The sequence below is a fragment of the Acipenser ruthenus genome, unplaced genomic scaffold (assembly GCF_902713425.1).
Source record: "Acipenser ruthenus unplaced genomic scaffold, fAciRut3.2 maternal haplotype, whole genome shotgun sequence".
Taxonomy (NCBI): Eukaryota; Metazoa; Chordata; class Actinopteri; order Acipenseriformes; family Acipenseridae; genus Acipenser; species Acipenser ruthenus.
Genome location: NW_026708399.1, coordinates 43,773 through 60,620, shown reverse-complemented (window position 1 = coordinate 60,620; position 16,848 = coordinate 43,773). Strand labels below are relative to the sequence as shown.

Sequence of the window (16,848 nt, the reverse complement as noted above, 5' to 3'; positions counted from 1 at the left end):
TGTGTGTTCTGGTCTCCGAATGGAGGCGTGGGTTCAAATCCCACTTCTGACAGTTCACTTTTACTTATTTTTTAAATGAATCAATTTGTTCATTTTACTATAAAAGATTGTTTCAAGGAAATCAACAGCTGATACCAAACTCTTGTCAGCACTCAATACCATTTTCATTTCCATTTTAAATCGGACTAAAATAGCGTTCCTAACACAGATTGCATTTTTGTTGTAAACTGGCTTCTTGTCGAAGTCACTGAAAAATATTTTGTGTAGAAACATGTGTTATTTAACTAAAGATTGTTTTAATATTTCAAATAACATATTACTTTGAAAAACATCTCCGACTGCCACTGGATCGTGGTCTCAGGCTGGGATGCGGACCATTGAGAACAGTATAAACGATCTATTAGTGGAAGTAGCTTACATGAGAAATGCCCTCGTTTACATGCTAGGATGATCGACTTCGGTATTCTCCAACTGCTGTTTACATTTTCTAACACGTTATGAGGACGAATACAAAGGTTGACAGCTTCCTTGTAAGTGGGGGTAAGCACAAGTTATTTTCAGATGTAATATCTATTTTAAACTCAATCTAGTCCTGCGTAGTGCAAAAGACATTGCTATATTTTTATATTAGTCAAGCCCTATTTAAAGTGTTCTTAAATTGTTTTGACATTAGCAATGATCAATTTAAATGTGGTTATTGATTTAAACAACTGAACAATTGTGGGCTTGATGGTTTCTTTTTTCTACGTTTCTACCGGAATGAGATACACACTCAAAATGTGTCCCCTTCCTTCAGCAACCCCCGACTGAAGATTGAAGTGGTCATTCCTTGCAGCGAGTAGGTTCCCGATAACAACACTCATTGTCAGCTCGGTGCTCAGAAGAAAACACTGCCACTCCTCCTGGTGGATACCGAGACCAATCCCTTCAAAACGTGTTTCATTCTAGAAATGATCCTTGCAAATATAGTCTTAACTTTTATTAGCAGACCGTCGCCCCCAACTGGCAAGCTCTACTTCATATGAAACAATGACTGGGCAACAACGAGGTGTTACATTAACAATACAAACTAACTCGAGACAGCCAAGCCGTTAAAGCATACCTTAAGTTTGTCGTGTGATACAAAAGCAAGTATTGGCATTTTTGCATCGTCTGCCTCGTCAAACAAGCTCGAGCCACAGCACACAGCGCTGCTGCATCGGGACACAGATTGTGGATTTCTAAGCGACTGAATAAACGAGCTGAGACTACTTTTTAAAGAAATTGAAAACATACCTCTAGTCGAAATACTTGCTATTTAGTTAATTAAATTATTTTTTTTAAATTTGCAATCACAGACTACATTGCCAAAATAAAAATAAAAAACAACTGACAATCTGATTTGCTCGTATCAAGCTGCGATGAAGCCTATGAGAATCCCTGGCACCATTAAAGGGGAATTAGCTCAAATGGTAGAGCGCTCGCTTAGCATGCGAGAAGTAGCGGGATCGATGCCCGCATTCTCCAAATAATTTTAAAGTATCTGCGTATTTTGTCCCGGCGCATTATGGAGATAAATACAAAGTGTGACAATTCTTTGTAACAGAGACGCCCACCATGCATGTGTATTTTAATGCACAGTCTGCTAATTTGTAATAATCCCCGGACTGAAAAACTGCAGCGCGTGATATTTTGTAGGTCTTCTTATCTCCTATGTCCGCTAACGCTAGGCACAACGTGCCCGAGTGCTGTAGCAGCAGCCATGAAGCAAGTTAGTTTTTCAGTAGAAATAAGGCTTTTGTGTATGGGTGTTTTGAAAAGATCAGTTAAATAGCTACGTATTTTGAAATAAGGATGTATTCATTATTATGAACGTTGGCAGAAAGGATATGGTATTATTATTTCCCACGTGTGCTTGACTTGTACAAATCTGATAGAGTTTCAACAAAGGCATTTGACTTGGGTTCATTATTTAGCCTATACTGCCACCTGCAGCATTACTGCGGGTGTCGTTTGCTTCTTTTGACAATAATACGGCTGTTTTCACGGATAACCGTGAGAGCATGTAGCCGTGGCTGAGTGGTTAATGAACAAACAGAGCTGTCAGAAATGGAATTCGAACCCACGCTTCCAGGGTAACTGTGATCTGAACGCAGCGCCATAGCTCGCTCAACCATCCTGAATTAGACACGTCTTTTCTCAACATTGCAGTACACTGCTGAACCTCCGATGTCTGACGCTGCAGTAAATCAACTCGTGTGTGTGTGTACTTATTCTTTTTCTGTTTATATGAAGGAGGGCGACCTGTTTTTGTCGCATTCTATATGGGATTGTAGCAGCCACACCCAGTGACACCCAGTGAGAGTCCTAATACCGACACTACTAAAAATTAATTAAAAGGTTTGGAATAGGAATGACAACAGAATGACAAAGGCAGAATAACAATTCACAAAGCTTTATTACAATGATCCATGATTCACATAAATCAGTTCAAATAACTAACAATAAAATGTATTAAAGTTGTACTAAAAACAAGGAGGGGAAATTGAATAAAGCCAGCCAATAGCCACATTTTAAAAGCATGGGGTATTAGACCAACATATAGCAGCGATTACACTTCTCTTTAAGAGTGCTAGGTGATTGGAAACAGCTCTTCGCAGCAAGGGTACAACAACAAAAGCCAGATTGTTAATACACACAAGTTTTAACAGTATTAGGGAACGTTAGCTGCAACATTACAGGTTTAACTATATTAGAGCAATTCAACAACAATACAAGTTTAGTTAAGATAATTAGCAGCAACGTTCAGGTTTAGCAGGCGGTGTAGCATAAGTAAACAGAACCAAAAGGTGTGGGGACATTTTCCTGCTGCTGGAACACTTTTAATCTAACAAAACAAAATTGATGAGACCGGGATTAAACCACACGTCTCAGAGCTTTATTCAACAGACTAGCTCTCGAATTATCCAACACTTTACTTTTGGAATATACTCACACGGCTGTAACTCCGCAGACACAGACACAGCGCGTCTCCAGAACACTCATCTACAGCAGCAGCACACCGAATCTCAGGTCCCACGCACCTGTCGGTACTTCCTCTCTCACCCCGCCTCAAAGAAAGAAACTTTCTCCCGACAGCCCGGCTAGCTCAGTCGGTAGAGCATGAGACTTTTAATCTGAGGGTCGTGTTTTCGAGCCCCACGTTGGGCGTCCTTTTTAAATACAAATTGTAGATGTTTCTTCGAGGCAACGGAGCAATGTCTGATTCTGTTCACATTGTATAAAGTATTGCAACACAATTACTTATTGGTCATTGTCATATAGCAATTGCTATTGTAAAATGCGTGCATCCTTTAAAGCTATACCGATATTGAAATAAAGAATCTTACTTTCGTGGGTTGGCTTCAATCTGATTCTTTTTTTACACTTGTCATTACATCATTCATGGAGCAAGTTAGTATGTGCGTAATAAACCCAATCGGGCCTTGATACGAGACAACCCTAGTCTGTGCTGAAATGAAATAATGCGGTTTTCTAATAAAGCAAACGCAGCTTGTCAGAACGGCCGAGTGGTCTAAGGCGCCAGACTCAAGGACGCTGTCTTTCCAAAGAATTGTGTGTTCCGGTCTCCGAATGGAGGCGTGGGTTCAAATCCCACTTCTGACAGTTAACTTTTACTTATTTTTTAAATGAATCAATTTGTTCATTTTACTATAAAAGATTGTTTCAAGGAAATCAACAGCTGATACCAAACTCTTGTCAGCACCCAATACCATTTTCATTTCCATTTAAATCGGACTAAAATAGCGTTCCTAACACAGATTGCATTTTTGTTGTAAACTGGCTACTTGTCGAAGTCACTGAAAAATATTTGTGTAGAACATGTGTTATTTAACTAAAGATTGTTTAATATTTCAAATAACATATTACTTTGAAAAACATCTGCGACTGCCACTGGATCGTGGTCTCAGGCTGGGATGCGGACCATTGAGAACAGTATAAACGATCTATTAGTGGAAGTAGCTTACATGAGAAATGCCCTCGTTTAACATGCTAGGATGATCGACTTCGGTATTCTCCAACTGCTGTTAACATTTTCTAACACGTTATGAGGACGAATACAAAGGTTGACAGCTTCCTTGTAAGTGGGGGTAAGCACAAGTTATTTTCAGATGTAATGTCTATTTTAAACTCAATATAGTCCTGCGTAGTGCAAAAGACATTGGTATATTTTTATATTAGTCAAGCCCTATTTAAAGTGTTCTTAAATTGTTTTGACATTAGCAATGATCAATTTAAATGTGGTTATTGATTTAAACAACTGAACAATTGTGGGCTTGATGGTTTCTTTTTTCTACGTTTCTACTGGAATGAGATACACACTCAAAATGTGTCCCCTTCCTTCAGCAACCCCCGACTGAAGATTGAAGTGGTCATTCCTTGCAGCGAGTAGGTTCCCGATAACAACACTCATTGTCAGCTCGGTGCTCAGAAGAAAACACTGCCACTCCTCCTGGTGGATACCGAGACCAATCCCTTCAAAACGTGTTTCATTCTAGAAATGATCCTTGCAAATATAGTCTTAACTTTTATTAGCAGACCGTCGCCCCCAACTGGCAAGCTCTACTTCATATGAAACAATGACTGGGCAACAACGAGGTGTTACATTAACAATACAAACTAACCCGAGACAGCCAAGCCGTTAAAGCATACCTTAAGTTTGTCGCGTGATAAAAAGCAAGTATTGGCATTTTTGCATTGTCTGCCTCGTCAAACAAGCTCGAGCCACAGCACACAGCGCTGCTGCATCGGGACACAGATTGTGGATTTCTAAGCGACTGAATAAACGAGCTGAGACTACTTTTTAAAGAAATTGAAAACATACCTCTAGTCGAAATACTTGCTATTTAGTTAATTAAATAATTTTTTTAAATTTGCAATCACAGACTACATTGCCAAAATAAAAATAAAAAACAACTGACAATCTGATTTGCTCGTATCAAGCTGCGATGAAGCCTATGAGAATCCCTGGCACCATTAAAGGGGAATTAGCTCAAATGGTAGAGCGCTCGCTTAGCATGCGAGAAGTAGCGGGATCGATGCCCGCATTCTCCAAATAATTTTAAAGTATCTGCGTATTTTGTCCCGGCGCATTATGGAGATAAATACAAAGTGTGACAATTCTTTGTAACAGAGACGCCCACCATGCATGTGTATTTTAATGCACAGTCTGCTAATTTGTAATAATCCCCGGACTGAAAAACTGCAGCGCGTGATATTTTGTAGGTCTTCTTATCTCCTATGTCCGCTAACGCTAGGCACAACGTGCCCGAGTGCTGTAGCAGCAGCCATGAAGCAAGTTAGTTTTTCAGTAGAAATAAGGCTTTTGTGTATGGGTGTTTTGAAAAGATCAGTTAAATAGCTACGTATTTTGAAATAAGGATGTATTCATTATTATGAACGTTGGCAGAAAGGATATGGTATTATTATTTCCCACGTGTGCTTGACTTGTACAAATCTGATAGAGTTTCAACAAAGGCATTTGACTTGGGTTCATTATTTAGCCTATACTGCCATCTGCAGCATTACTGCGGGTGTCGTTTGCTTCTTTTGACAATAATACGGCTGTTTTCACGGAAAACCGTGAGAGCATGTAGCCGTGGCTGAGTGGTTAATGAACAAACAGAGCTGTCAGAAATGGAATTCGAACCCACGCTTCCAGGGTAACTGTGATCTGAACGCAGCGCCATTGCTCGCTCAACCATCCTGAATTAGACACGTCTTTTCACAACATTGCAGTACACTGCTGAACCTCCGATGTCTGACGCTGCAGTAAATCAACTCGTGTGTGTGTGTGTACTTATTCTTTTTCTGTTTATATGAAGGAGGGCGACCTGTTTTGTCGCATTCTATATGGGATTGTAGCAGCCACACCCAGTGACACCCAGTGAGAGTCCTAATACCGACACTACTAAAAATTAATTAAAAGGTTTGGAATAGGAATGACAACAGAATGACAAAGGCAGAATAACAATTCACAAAGCTTTATTACAATGATCCATGAGTCACATAAATCAGTTCAAATAACTAACAATAAAATGCATTAAAGTTGTACTAAAAACAAGGAGGGGAAATTGAATAAAGCCAGCCAATAGCCACATTTTAAAAGCATGGGGTATTAGACCAACATATAGCAGCGATTACACTTCTCTTTAAGAGTGCTAGGTGATTGGAAACAGCTCTTCGCAGCAAGGGTACAACAACAAAAGCCAGATTGTTAATACACACAAGTTTTAACAGTATTAGGGAACGTTAGCTGCAACATTACAGGTTTAACTATATTAGAGCAATTCAACAACAATACAAGTTTAGTTAAGATAATTAGCAGCAACGTTCAGGTTTAGCAGCGGTGTAGCAAAAGTAAACAGAACCAAAAGGTGTGGGGACATTTACTTGCTGCTGGAACACTTTTAATCTAACAAAACAAAATTGATGAGACCGGGATTTAACCACACGTCTCAGAGCTTTATTCAACAGACTAGCTCTCGAATTATCCAACACTTTACTTTTGGAATATACTCACACGGCTGTAACACCGCAGACACAGACACAGCGTGTCTCCAGAACACTCATCTACAGCAGCAGCACACCGAATCTCAGGTCCCACGCACCTGTCGGTACTTCCTCTCTCACCCCGCCTCAAAGAAAGAAACTTTCTCCCGACAGCCCGGCTAGCTCAGTCGGTAGAGCATGAGACTCTTAATCTCAGGGTCGTGGGTTCGAGCCCCAGGTTGGGCGTCCTTTTTAAATACAAATTGTAGATGTTTCTTCGAGGCAACGGAGCAATGTCTGATTCTGTTCACATTGTATAAAGTATTGCAACACAATTACTTATTGGTCATTGTCATATAGCAATTGCTATTGTAAAATGCGTGCATCCTTTAAAGCTATACCGATATTGAAATAAAGAATCTTACTTTCGTGGGTTGGCTTCAATCTGTTTCTTTTTTTACACTTGTCATTAAAACATTCATGGAGCAAGTTAGTATGTGCGTAATAAACCCAATCGGGCCTTGATACAATAGACAACCCTAGTCTGTGCTGAAATGAAATAATGCGGTTTTCTACTACAGCATACGCAGCTTGTCAGAATGGCCGAGTGGTCTAAGGCGCCAGACTCAAGGACGCTGTCTTTCCAAAGAATTGTGTGTTCTGGTCTCCGAATGGAGGCGTGGGTTCAAATCCCACTTCTAACAGTTCTCTTTTACTTATTTTTTAAATGAATCAATTTGTTCATTTTACTAAAAAAGATTGTTTCAAGGAAATCAACAGCTGATACCAAACTCTTGTCAGCACTTAATACCATTTTCATTTCCATTTTAAATCGGACTAAAATAGCGTTCCTAACACAGATTGCTTTTTTGTTGTAAACTGGCTACTTGTCGAAGTCACTGAAAAATATTTTGTGTAGAAACATGTGTTATTTAACTAAAGATTGTTTTAATATTTCAAATAACATATTACTTTGAAAAACATCTCTGACTGCCACTGGATCGTGGTCTCAGGCTGGGATGCGGACCATTGAGAACAGTATAAACGATCTATTAGTGGAAGTAGCTTACATGAGAAATGCCCTCGTTTAACATGCTAGGATGATCGACTTCGGTATTCTCCAACTGCTGTTTACATTTTCTAACACGTTATGAGGACGAATACAAAGGTTGACAGCTTCCTTGTAAGTGGGGGTAAGCACAAGTTATTTTCAGATGTAATGTCTATTTTAAACTCAATCTAGTCCTGCGTAGTGCAAAAGACATTGCTATATTATTATATTAGTCAAGCTCTTAAATTGTTTTGACATTAGCAATGATAAATTTAAATGTGGTTATTGATTTAAACAACTGAACAATTGTGGGCTTGATGGTTTCTTTTTTCTACGTTTCTACCGGAATGAGATACACACTCAAAATGTGTCCCCTTCCTTCAGCAACCCCCGACTGAAGATTGAAGTGGTCATTCCTTGCAGCGAGTAGGTTCCCGATAACAACACTCATTGTCAGCTCGGTGCTCAGAAGAAAACACTGCCACTCCTCCTGGTGGATACCGAGACCAATCCCTTCAAAACGTGTTTCATTCTAGAAATGATCCTTGCAAATATAGTCTTAACTTTTATTAGCAGACCGTCGCCCCCAACTGGCAAGCTCTACTTCATATGAAACAATGACTGGGCAACAACGAGGTGTTACATTAACAATACAAACTAACCCGAGACAGCCAAGCCGTTAAAGCATACCTTAAGTTTGTCGCGTGATACAAAAGCAAGTATTGGCATTTTTGCATTATCTGCCTCGTCAAACAAGCTCGAGCCACAGCACACAGCGCTGCTGCATCGGGACACAGATTGTGGATTTCTAAGCGACTGAATAAACGAGCTGAGACTACTTTTTAAAGAAATTGAAAACATACCTCTAGTCGAAATACTTGCTATTTAGTTAATTAAATTATTTTTTTAAAATTTGCAATCACAGACTACATTGCCAAAATAAAAATAAAAAAACAACTGACAATCTGATTTGCTCGTATCAAGCTGCGATGAAGCCTATGAGAATCCCTGGCACCATTAAAGGGGAATTAGCTCAAATGGTAAAGCGCTCGCTTAGCATGCGAGAAGTAGCGGGATCGATGCCCGCATTCTCCAAATAATTTTAAAGTATCTGCGTATTTTGTCCCAGCGCATTATGGAGATAAAGACAAAGTGTGACAATTCTTTGTAACAGAGACGCCCACCATGCATGTGTATTTTAATGCACAGTCTGCTAATTTGTAATAATCCCCGGACTGAAAAACTGCAGCGCGTGATATTTTGTAGGTCTTCTTATCTCCTATGTCCGCTAACGCTAGGCACAACGTGCCCGAGTGCTGTAGCAGCAGCCATGAAGCAAGTTAGTTTTTCAGTAGAAATAAGGCTTTTGTGTATGGGTGTTTTGAAAAGATCAGTTAAATAGCTACGTATTTTGAAATAAGGATGTATTCATTATTATGAACGTTGGCAGAAAGGATATGGTATTATTATTTCCCACGTGTGCTTGACTTGTACAAATCTGATAGAGTTTCAACAAAGGCATTTGACTTGGGTTCATTATTTAGCCTATACTGCCATCTGCAGCATTACTGCGGGTGTCGTTTGCTTCTTTTGACAATAATACGGCTGTTTTCACGGAAAACCGTGAGAGCATGTAGCCGTGGCTGAGTGGTTAATGAACAAACAGAGCTGTCAGAAATGGAATTCGAACCCACGCTTCCAGGGTAACTGTGATCTGAACGCAGCGCCATAGCTCGCTCAACCATCCTGAATTAGACACGTCTTTTCACAACATTGCAGTACACTGCTGAACCTCCGATGTCTGACGCTGCAGTAAATCAACTCGTGTGTGTGTGTGTACTTATTCTTTTTCTGTTTATATGAAGGAGGGCGACCTGTTTTGTCGCATTCTATATGGGATTGTAGCAGCCACACCCAGTGACACCCAGTGAGAGTCCTAATACCGACACTACTAAAAATTAATTAAAAGGTTTGGAATAGGAATGACAACAGAATGACAAAGGCAGAATAACAATTCACAAAGCTTTATTACAATGATCAATGAGTCACATAAATCAGTTCAAATAACTAACAATACAATGTATTAAAGTTGACTAAAAACAAGGAGGGGAAATTGAAAAAAGCCAGCCAATAGCCACATTTTAAAAGCATGGGGTATTAGACCAACATATAGCAGCGATTACACTTCTCTTTAAGAGTGCTAGGTGATTGGAAACAGCTCTTCGCAGCAAGGGTACAACAACAAAAGCCAGATTGTTAATACACACAAGTTTTAACAGTATTAGGGAACGTTAGCTGCAACATTACAGGTTTAACTATATTAGAGCAATTCAACAACAATACAAGTTTAGTTAAGATAATTAGCAGCAACGTTCAGGTTTAGCAGCGCTGTAGCATAAGTAAACAGAACCAAAAGGTGTGGGGACATTTACCTGCTGCTGGAACACTTTTAATCTAACAAAACAAAATTGATGAGACCGGGATTTAACCACACGTCTCAGAGCTTTATTCAACAGACTAGCTCTCGAATTATCCAACACTTTACTTTTGGAATATACTCACACGGCTGTAACACCGCAGACACAGACACAGCGCGTCTCCAGAACACTCATCTACAGCAGCAGCACACCGAATCTCAGGTCCCACGCACCTGTCGGTACTTCCTCTCTCACCCCGCCTCAAAGAAAGAAACTTTCTCCCGACAGCCCGGCTAGCTCAGTCGGTAGAGCATGAGACTCTTAATCTCAGGGTCGTGGGTTCGAGCCCCACGTTGGGCGTCCTTTTTAAATACAAATTGTAGATGTTTCTTCGAGGCAACGGAGCAATGTCTGATTCTGTTCACATTGTATAAAGTATTGCAACACAATTACTTATTGGTCATTGTCATATAGCAATTGCTATTGTAAAATGCGTGCATCCTTTAAAGCTATACCGATATTGAAATAAAGAATCTTACTTTCGTGGGTTGGCTTCAATCTGATTCTTTTTTTACACTTGTCATTACATCATTCATGGAGCAAGTTAGTATGTGCGTAATAAACCCAATCGGGCCTTGATACAATAGACAACCCTAGTCTGTGCTGAAATGAAATAATGCGGTTTTCTACTAAAGCAAACGCAGCTTGTCAGAATGGCCGAGTGGTCTAAGGCGCCAGACTCAAGGACGCTGTCTTTCCAAAGAATTGTGTGTTCTGGTCTCCGAATGGAGGCGTGGGTTCAAATCCCACTTCTAACAGTTCACTTTTACTTATTTTTTAAATGAATCAATTTGTTCATTTTACTATAAAAGATTGTTTCAAGGAAATCAACAGCTGATACCAAACTCTTGTCAGCACTCAATACCATTTTCATTTCCATTTTAAATCGGACTAAGATAGAGTTCCTAACACAGATTGCATTTTTGTTGTAAACTGGCTACTTGTCGAAGTCACTGAAAAATATTTTGTGTAGAAACATGTGTTATTTAACTAAAGATTGTTTTAATATTTCAAATAACATATTACTTTGAAAAACATCTCCGACTGCCACTGGATCGTGGTCTCAGGCTGGGATGCGGACCATTGAGAACAGTATAAACGATCTATTAGTGGAAGTAGCTTACATGAGAAATGCCCTCGTTTAACATGCTAGGATGATCGACTTCGGTATTCTCCAACTGCTGTTTACATTTTCTAACACGTTATGAGGACGAATACAAAGGTTGACAGCTTCCTTGTAAGTGGGGGTAAGCACAAGTTATTTTCAGATGTAATGTCTATTTAAAACTCAATCTAGTCCTGCGTAGTGCAAAAGACATTGCTATATTTTTATATTAGTCAAGCCCTATTTAAAGTGTTCTTAAATTGTTTTGACATTAGCAATGATCAATTTAAATGTGGTTATTGATTTAAACAACTGAACAATTGTGGGCTTGATGGTTTCTTTTTTCTACGTTTCTACCGGAATGAGATACACACTCAAAATGTGTCCCCTTCCTTCAGCAACCCCCGACTGAAGATTGAAGTGGTCATTCCTTGCAGCGAGTAGGTTCCCGATAACAACACTCATTGTCAGCTCGGTGCTCAGAAGAAAACACTGCCACTCCTCCTGGTGGATACCGAGACCAATCCCTTCAAAACGTGTTTCATTCTAGAAATGATCCTTGCAAATATAGTCTTAACTTTTATTAGCAGACCGTCGCCCCCAACTGGCAAGCTCTACTTCATATGAAACAATGACTGGGCAACAACGAGGTGTTACATTAACAATACAAACTAACCCGAGACAGTCAAGCCGTTAAAGCATACCTTAAGTTTGTCGCGTGATACAAAAGCAAGTATTGGCATTTTTGCATTATCTGCCTCGTCAAACAAGCTCGAGCCACAGCACACAGCGCTGCTGCATCGGGACACAGATTGTGGATTTCTAAGCGACTGAATAAACAAGCTGAGACTACTTTTTAAAGAAATTGAAAACATACCTCTAGTCGAAATACTTGCTATTTAGTTAATTAAATTATTTTTTTTAAATTTGCAATCACAGACTACATTGCCAAAATAAAAATAAAAAAACAACTGACAATCTGATTTGCTCGTATCAAGCTGCGATGAAGCCTATGAGAATCCCTGGCACCATTAAAGGGGAATTAGCTCAAATGGTAAAGCGCTCGCTTAGCATGCGAGAAGTAGCGGGATCGATGCCCGCATTCTCCAAATAATTTTAAAGTATCTGCGTATTTTGTCCCAGCGCATTATGGAGATAAAGACAAAGTGTGACAATTCTTTGTAACAGAGACGCCCACCATGCATGTGTATTTTAATGCACAGTCTGCTAATTTGTAATAATCCCCGGACTGAAAAACTGCAGCGCGTGATATTTTGTAGGTCTTCTTATCTCCTATGTCCGCTAACGCTAGGCACAACGTGCCCGAGTGCTGTAGCAGCAGCCATGAAGCAAGTTAGTTTTTCAGTAGAAATAAGGCTTTTGTGTATGGGTGTTTTGAAAAGATCAGTTAAATAGCTACGTATTTTGAAATAAGGATGTATTCATTATTATGAACGTTGGCAGAAAGGATATGGTATTATTATTTCCCACGTGTGCTTGACTTGTACAAATCTGATAGAGTTTCAACAAAGGCATTTGACTTGGGTTCATTATTTAGCCTATACTGCCATCTGCAGCATTACTGCGGGTGTCGTTTGCTTCTTTTGACAATAATACGGCTGTTTTCACGGAAAACCGTGAGAGCATGTAGCCGTGGCTGAGTGGTTAATGAACAAACAGAGCTGTCAGAAATGGAATTCGAAGCCACGCTTCCAGGGTAACTGTGATCTGAACGCAGCGCCATAGCTCGCTCAACCATCCTGAATTAGACACGTCTTTTCACAACATTGCAGTACACTGCTGAACCTCCGATGTCTGACGCTGCAGTAAATCAACTCGTGTGTGTGTGTGTACTTATTCTTTTTCTGTTTATATGAAGGAGGGCGACCTATTTTGTCGCATTCTATATGGGATTGTAGCAGCCACACCCAGTGACACCCAGTGAGAGTCCTAATACCGACACTACTAAAAATTAATTAAAAGGTTTGGAATAGGAATGACAACAGAATGACAAAGGCAGAATAACAATTCACAAAGCTTTATTACAATGATCCATGAGTCACATAAATCAGTTCAAATAACTAACAATACAATGTATTAAAGTTGTACTAAAAACAAGGAGGGGAAATTGAATAAAGCCAGCCAATAGCCACATTTTAAAAGCATGGGGTATTAGACCAACATATAGCAGCGATTACACTTCTCTTTAAGAGTGCTAGGTGATTGGAAACAGCTCTTCGCAGCAAGGGTACACAACAAAAGCCAGATTGTTAATACACACAAGTTTTAACAGTATTAGGGAACGTTAGCTGCAACATTACAGGTTTAACTATATTAGAGCAATTCAACAACAATACAAGTTTAGTTAAGATAATTAGCAGCAACGTTCAGGTTTAGCAGCGCTGTAGCATAAGTAAACAGAACCAAAAGGTGTGGGGACATTTACCTGCTGCTGGAACACTTTTAATCTAACAAAACAAAATTGATGAGACCGGGATTTAACCACACGTCTCAGAGCTTTATTCAACAGACTAGCTTTCGAATTATCCAACACTTTACTTTTGGAATATACCCACACGGCTGTAACACCGCAGACACAGACACAGCGCGTCTCCAGAACACTCATCTACAGCAGCAGCACACCGAATCTCAGGTCCCACGCACCTGTCGGTACTTCCTCTCTCACCCCGCCTCAAAGAAAGAAACTTTCTCCCGACAGCCCGGCTAGCTCAGTCGGTAGAGCATGAGACTCTTAATCTCAGGGTCGTGGGTTCGAGCCCCACGTTGGGCGTCCTTTTTAAATACAAATTGTAGATGTTTCTTTGAGGCAACGGAGCAATGTCTGATTCTGTTCACATTGTATAAAGTATTGCAACACAATTACTTATTGGTCATTGTCATATAGGAATTGCTATTGTAAAATGTGTGCATCCTTTAAAGCTATACCGATATTGAAATAAAGAATCTTACTTTCGTGGGTTGGCTTCAATCTGATTCTTTTTTTACACTTGTCATTACATCATTCATGGAGCAAGTTAGTATGTGCGTAATAAACCCAATCGGGCCTTGATACAATAGACAACCCTAGTCTGTGCTGAAATGAAATAATGCGGTTTTCTACTAAAGCAAACGCAGCTTGTCAGAATGGCCGAGTGGTCTAAGGCGCCAGACTCAAGGACGCTGTCTTTCCAAAGAATTGTGTGTTCTGGTCTCCGAATGGAGGCTTGGGTTCAAATCCCACTTCTGACAGTTCACTTTTACTTATTTTTTAAATGAATCAATTTGTTCATTTTACTATAAAAGATTGTTTCAAGGAAATCAACAGCTGATACCAAACTCTTGTCAGCACTCAATACCATTTTCATTTCCATTTTAAATCGGACTAAAATAGCGTTCCTAACACAGATTGCATTTTTGTTGTAAACTGGCTACTTGTCGAAGTCACTGAAAAATATTTTGTGTAGAAACATGTGTTATTTAACTAAAGATTGTTTTAATATTTCAAATAACATATTACTTTGAAAAACATCTCCGACTGCCACTGGATCGTGGTCTCAGGCTGGGATGCGGACCATTGAGAACAATATAAACGATCTATTAGTGGAAGTAGCTTACATGAGAAATGCCCTCGTTTAACATGCTAGGATGATCGACTTCGGTATTCTCCAACTGCTGTTTACATTTTCTAACACGTTATGAGGACGAATACAAAGGTTGACAGCTTCCTTGTAAGTGGGGGTAAGCACAAGTTATTTTCAGATGTAATGTCTATTTTAAACTCAATCTAGTCCTGCGTAGTGCAAAAGACATTGCTATATTTTTATATTAGTCAAGCCCTATTTAAAGTGTTCTTAAATTGTTTTGACATTAGCAATGATCAATTTAAATGTGGTTATTGATTTAAACAACTGAACAATTGTGGGCTTGATGGTTTCTTTTTTCTACGTTTCTACCGGAATGAGATACACACTCAAAATGTGTCCCCTTCCTTCAGCAACCCCCGACTGTAGATTGAAGTGGTCATTCCTTGCAGCGAGTAGGTTCCCGATAACAACACTCATTGTCAGCTCGGTGCTCAGAAGACAACACTGCCACTCCTCCTGGTGGATACCGAGACCAATCCCTTCAAAACGTGTTTCATTCTAGAAATGATCCTTGCAAATATAGTCTTAACTTTTATTAGCAGACCGTCGCCCCCAACTGGCAAGCTCTACTTCATATGAAACAATGACTGGGCAACAACGAGGTGTTACATTAACAATACAAACTAACTCAAGACAGCCAAGCCGTTAAAGCATACCTTAAATTTGTCGTGTGATACAAAAGCAAGTATTGGCATTTTTGCATCGTCTGCCTCGTCAAACAAGCTCGAGCCACAGCACACAGCGCTGCTGCATCGGGACACAGATTGTGGATTTCTAAGCGACTGAATAAACGAGCTGAGACTACTTTTTAAAGAAATTGAAAACATACCTCTAGTCGAAATACTTGCTATTTAGTTAATTAAATTATTTTTTTAAATTTGCAATCACAGACTACATTGCCAAAATAAAAATAAAAAACAACTGACAATCTGATTTGCTCGTATCAAGCTGCGATGAAGCCTATGAGAATCCCTGGCACCATTAAAGGGGAATTAGCTCAAATGGTAGAGCGCTCGCTTAGCATGCGAGAAGTAGCGGGATCGATGCCCGCATTCTCCAAATAATTTTAAAGTATCTGCGTATTTTGTCCCGGCGCATTATGGAGATAAATACAAAGTGTGACAATTCTTTGTAACAGAGACGCCCACCATGCATGTGTATTTTAATGCACAGTCTGCTAATTTGTAATAATCCCCGGACTGAAAAACTGCAGCGCGTGATATTTTGTAGGTCTTCTTATCTCCTATGTCCGCTAACGCTAGGCACAACGTGCCCGAGTGCTGTAGCAGCAGCCATGAAGCAAGTTAGTTTTTCAGTAGAAATAAGGCTTTTGTGTATGGGTGTTTTGAAAAGATCAGTTAAATAGCTACGTATTTTGAAATAAGGATGTATTCATTATTATGAACGTTGGCAGAAAGGATATGGTATTATTATTTCCCACGTGTGCTTGACTTGTACAAATCTGATAGAGTTTCAACAAAGGCATTTGACTTGGGTTCATTATTTAGCCTATACTGCCATCTGCAGCATTACTGCGGGTGTCGTTTGCTTCTTTTGACAATAATACGGCTGTTTTCACGGAAAACCGTGAGAGCATGTAGCCGTGGCTGAGTGGTTAATGAACAAACAGAGCTGTCAGAAATGGAATTCGAAGCCACGCTTCCAGGATAACTGTGATCTGAACGCAGCGCCATAGCTCGCTCAACCATCCTGAATTAGACACGTCTTTTCACAACATTGCAGTACACTGCTGAACCTCCGATGTCTGACGCTGCAGTAAATCAACTCGTGTGTGTGTGTGTACTTATTCTTTTTCTGTTTATATGAAGGAGGGCGACCTATTTTGTCGCATTCTATATGGGATTGTAGCAGCCACACCCAGTGACACCCAGTGAGAGTCCTAATACCGACACTACTAAAAATTAATTAAAAGGTTTGGAATAGGAATGACAACAGAATGACAAAGGCAGAATAACAATTCACAAAGCTTTATTACAATGATCCATGAGTCACATAAATCAGTTCAAATAACTAACAATA

General features: G+C 39.7%; 12 non-coding genes across 12 annotated transcripts; 7 read left to right on the top strand and 5 right to left on the bottom strand.

Annotated features, from left to right (window-relative positions):
• Positions 1-767: 767 nt before the first annotated feature.
• LOC131732155 (small nucleolar RNA U3) lies at positions 768-973 on the bottom strand. Its single transcript, XR_009325295.1, has one exon. It is a non-coding gene; the product is annotated as a small nucleolar RNA U3 (small nucleolar RNA).
• A 2,561-nt stretch (positions 974-3,534) lies between these two features.
• On the top strand, positions 3,535-3,645 carry trnal-caa (transfer RNA leucine (anticodon CAA)). The gene is made up of 2 exons: positions 3,535-3,572; positions 3,600-3,645. It is a non-coding gene; the product is annotated as a tRNA-Leu (tRNA).
• Positions 3,646-4,357: 712 nt separating this feature from the next.
• Positions 4,358-4,563, bottom strand: LOC131732154 (small nucleolar RNA U3). Its single transcript, XR_009325294.1, has one exon. It is a non-coding gene; the product is annotated as a small nucleolar RNA U3 (small nucleolar RNA).
• A 2,141-nt stretch (positions 4,564-6,704) lies between these two features.
• On the top strand, positions 6,705-6,777 carry trnak-cuu (transfer RNA lysine (anticodon CUU)). Its single transcript has one exon. It is a non-coding gene; the product is annotated as a tRNA-Lys (tRNA).
• A 347-nt stretch (positions 6,778-7,124) lies between these two features.
• On the top strand, positions 7,125-7,235 carry trnal-caa (transfer RNA leucine (anticodon CAA)). The gene is made up of 2 exons: positions 7,125-7,162; positions 7,190-7,235. It is a non-coding gene; the product is annotated as a tRNA-Leu (tRNA).
• A 702-nt stretch (positions 7,236-7,937) lies between these two features.
• LOC131732153 (small nucleolar RNA U3) lies at positions 7,938-8,143 on the bottom strand. The gene has a single exon (XR_009325293.1). It is a non-coding gene; the product is annotated as a small nucleolar RNA U3 (small nucleolar RNA).
• Positions 8,144-10,286: 2,143 nt separating this feature from the next.
• On the top strand, positions 10,287-10,359 carry trnak-cuu (transfer RNA lysine (anticodon CUU)). The gene has a single exon. It is a non-coding gene; the product is annotated as a tRNA-Lys (tRNA).
• Positions 10,360-10,706: 347 nt separating this feature from the next.
• trnal-caa (transfer RNA leucine (anticodon CAA)) lies at positions 10,707-10,817 on the top strand. Its single transcript has 2 exons — positions 10,707-10,744; positions 10,772-10,817. It is a non-coding gene; the product is annotated as a tRNA-Leu (tRNA).
• A 716-nt stretch (positions 10,818-11,533) lies between these two features.
• Positions 11,534-11,739, bottom strand: LOC131732152 (small nucleolar RNA U3). The gene has a single exon (XR_009325292.1). It is a non-coding gene; the product is annotated as a small nucleolar RNA U3 (small nucleolar RNA).
• A 2,143-nt stretch (positions 11,740-13,882) lies between these two features.
• Positions 13,883-13,955, top strand: trnak-cuu (transfer RNA lysine (anticodon CUU)). The gene has a single exon. It is a non-coding gene; the product is annotated as a tRNA-Lys (tRNA).
• Positions 13,956-14,302: 347 nt separating this feature from the next.
• On the top strand, positions 14,303-14,413 carry trnal-caa (transfer RNA leucine (anticodon CAA)). The gene is made up of 2 exons: positions 14,303-14,340; positions 14,368-14,413. It is a non-coding gene; the product is annotated as a tRNA-Leu (tRNA).
• A 716-nt stretch (positions 14,414-15,129) lies between these two features.
• LOC131732162 (small nucleolar RNA U3) lies at positions 15,130-15,335 on the bottom strand. The gene has a single exon (XR_009325301.1). It is a non-coding gene; the product is annotated as a small nucleolar RNA U3 (small nucleolar RNA).
• Positions 15,336-16,848: the final 1,513 nt, after the last annotated feature.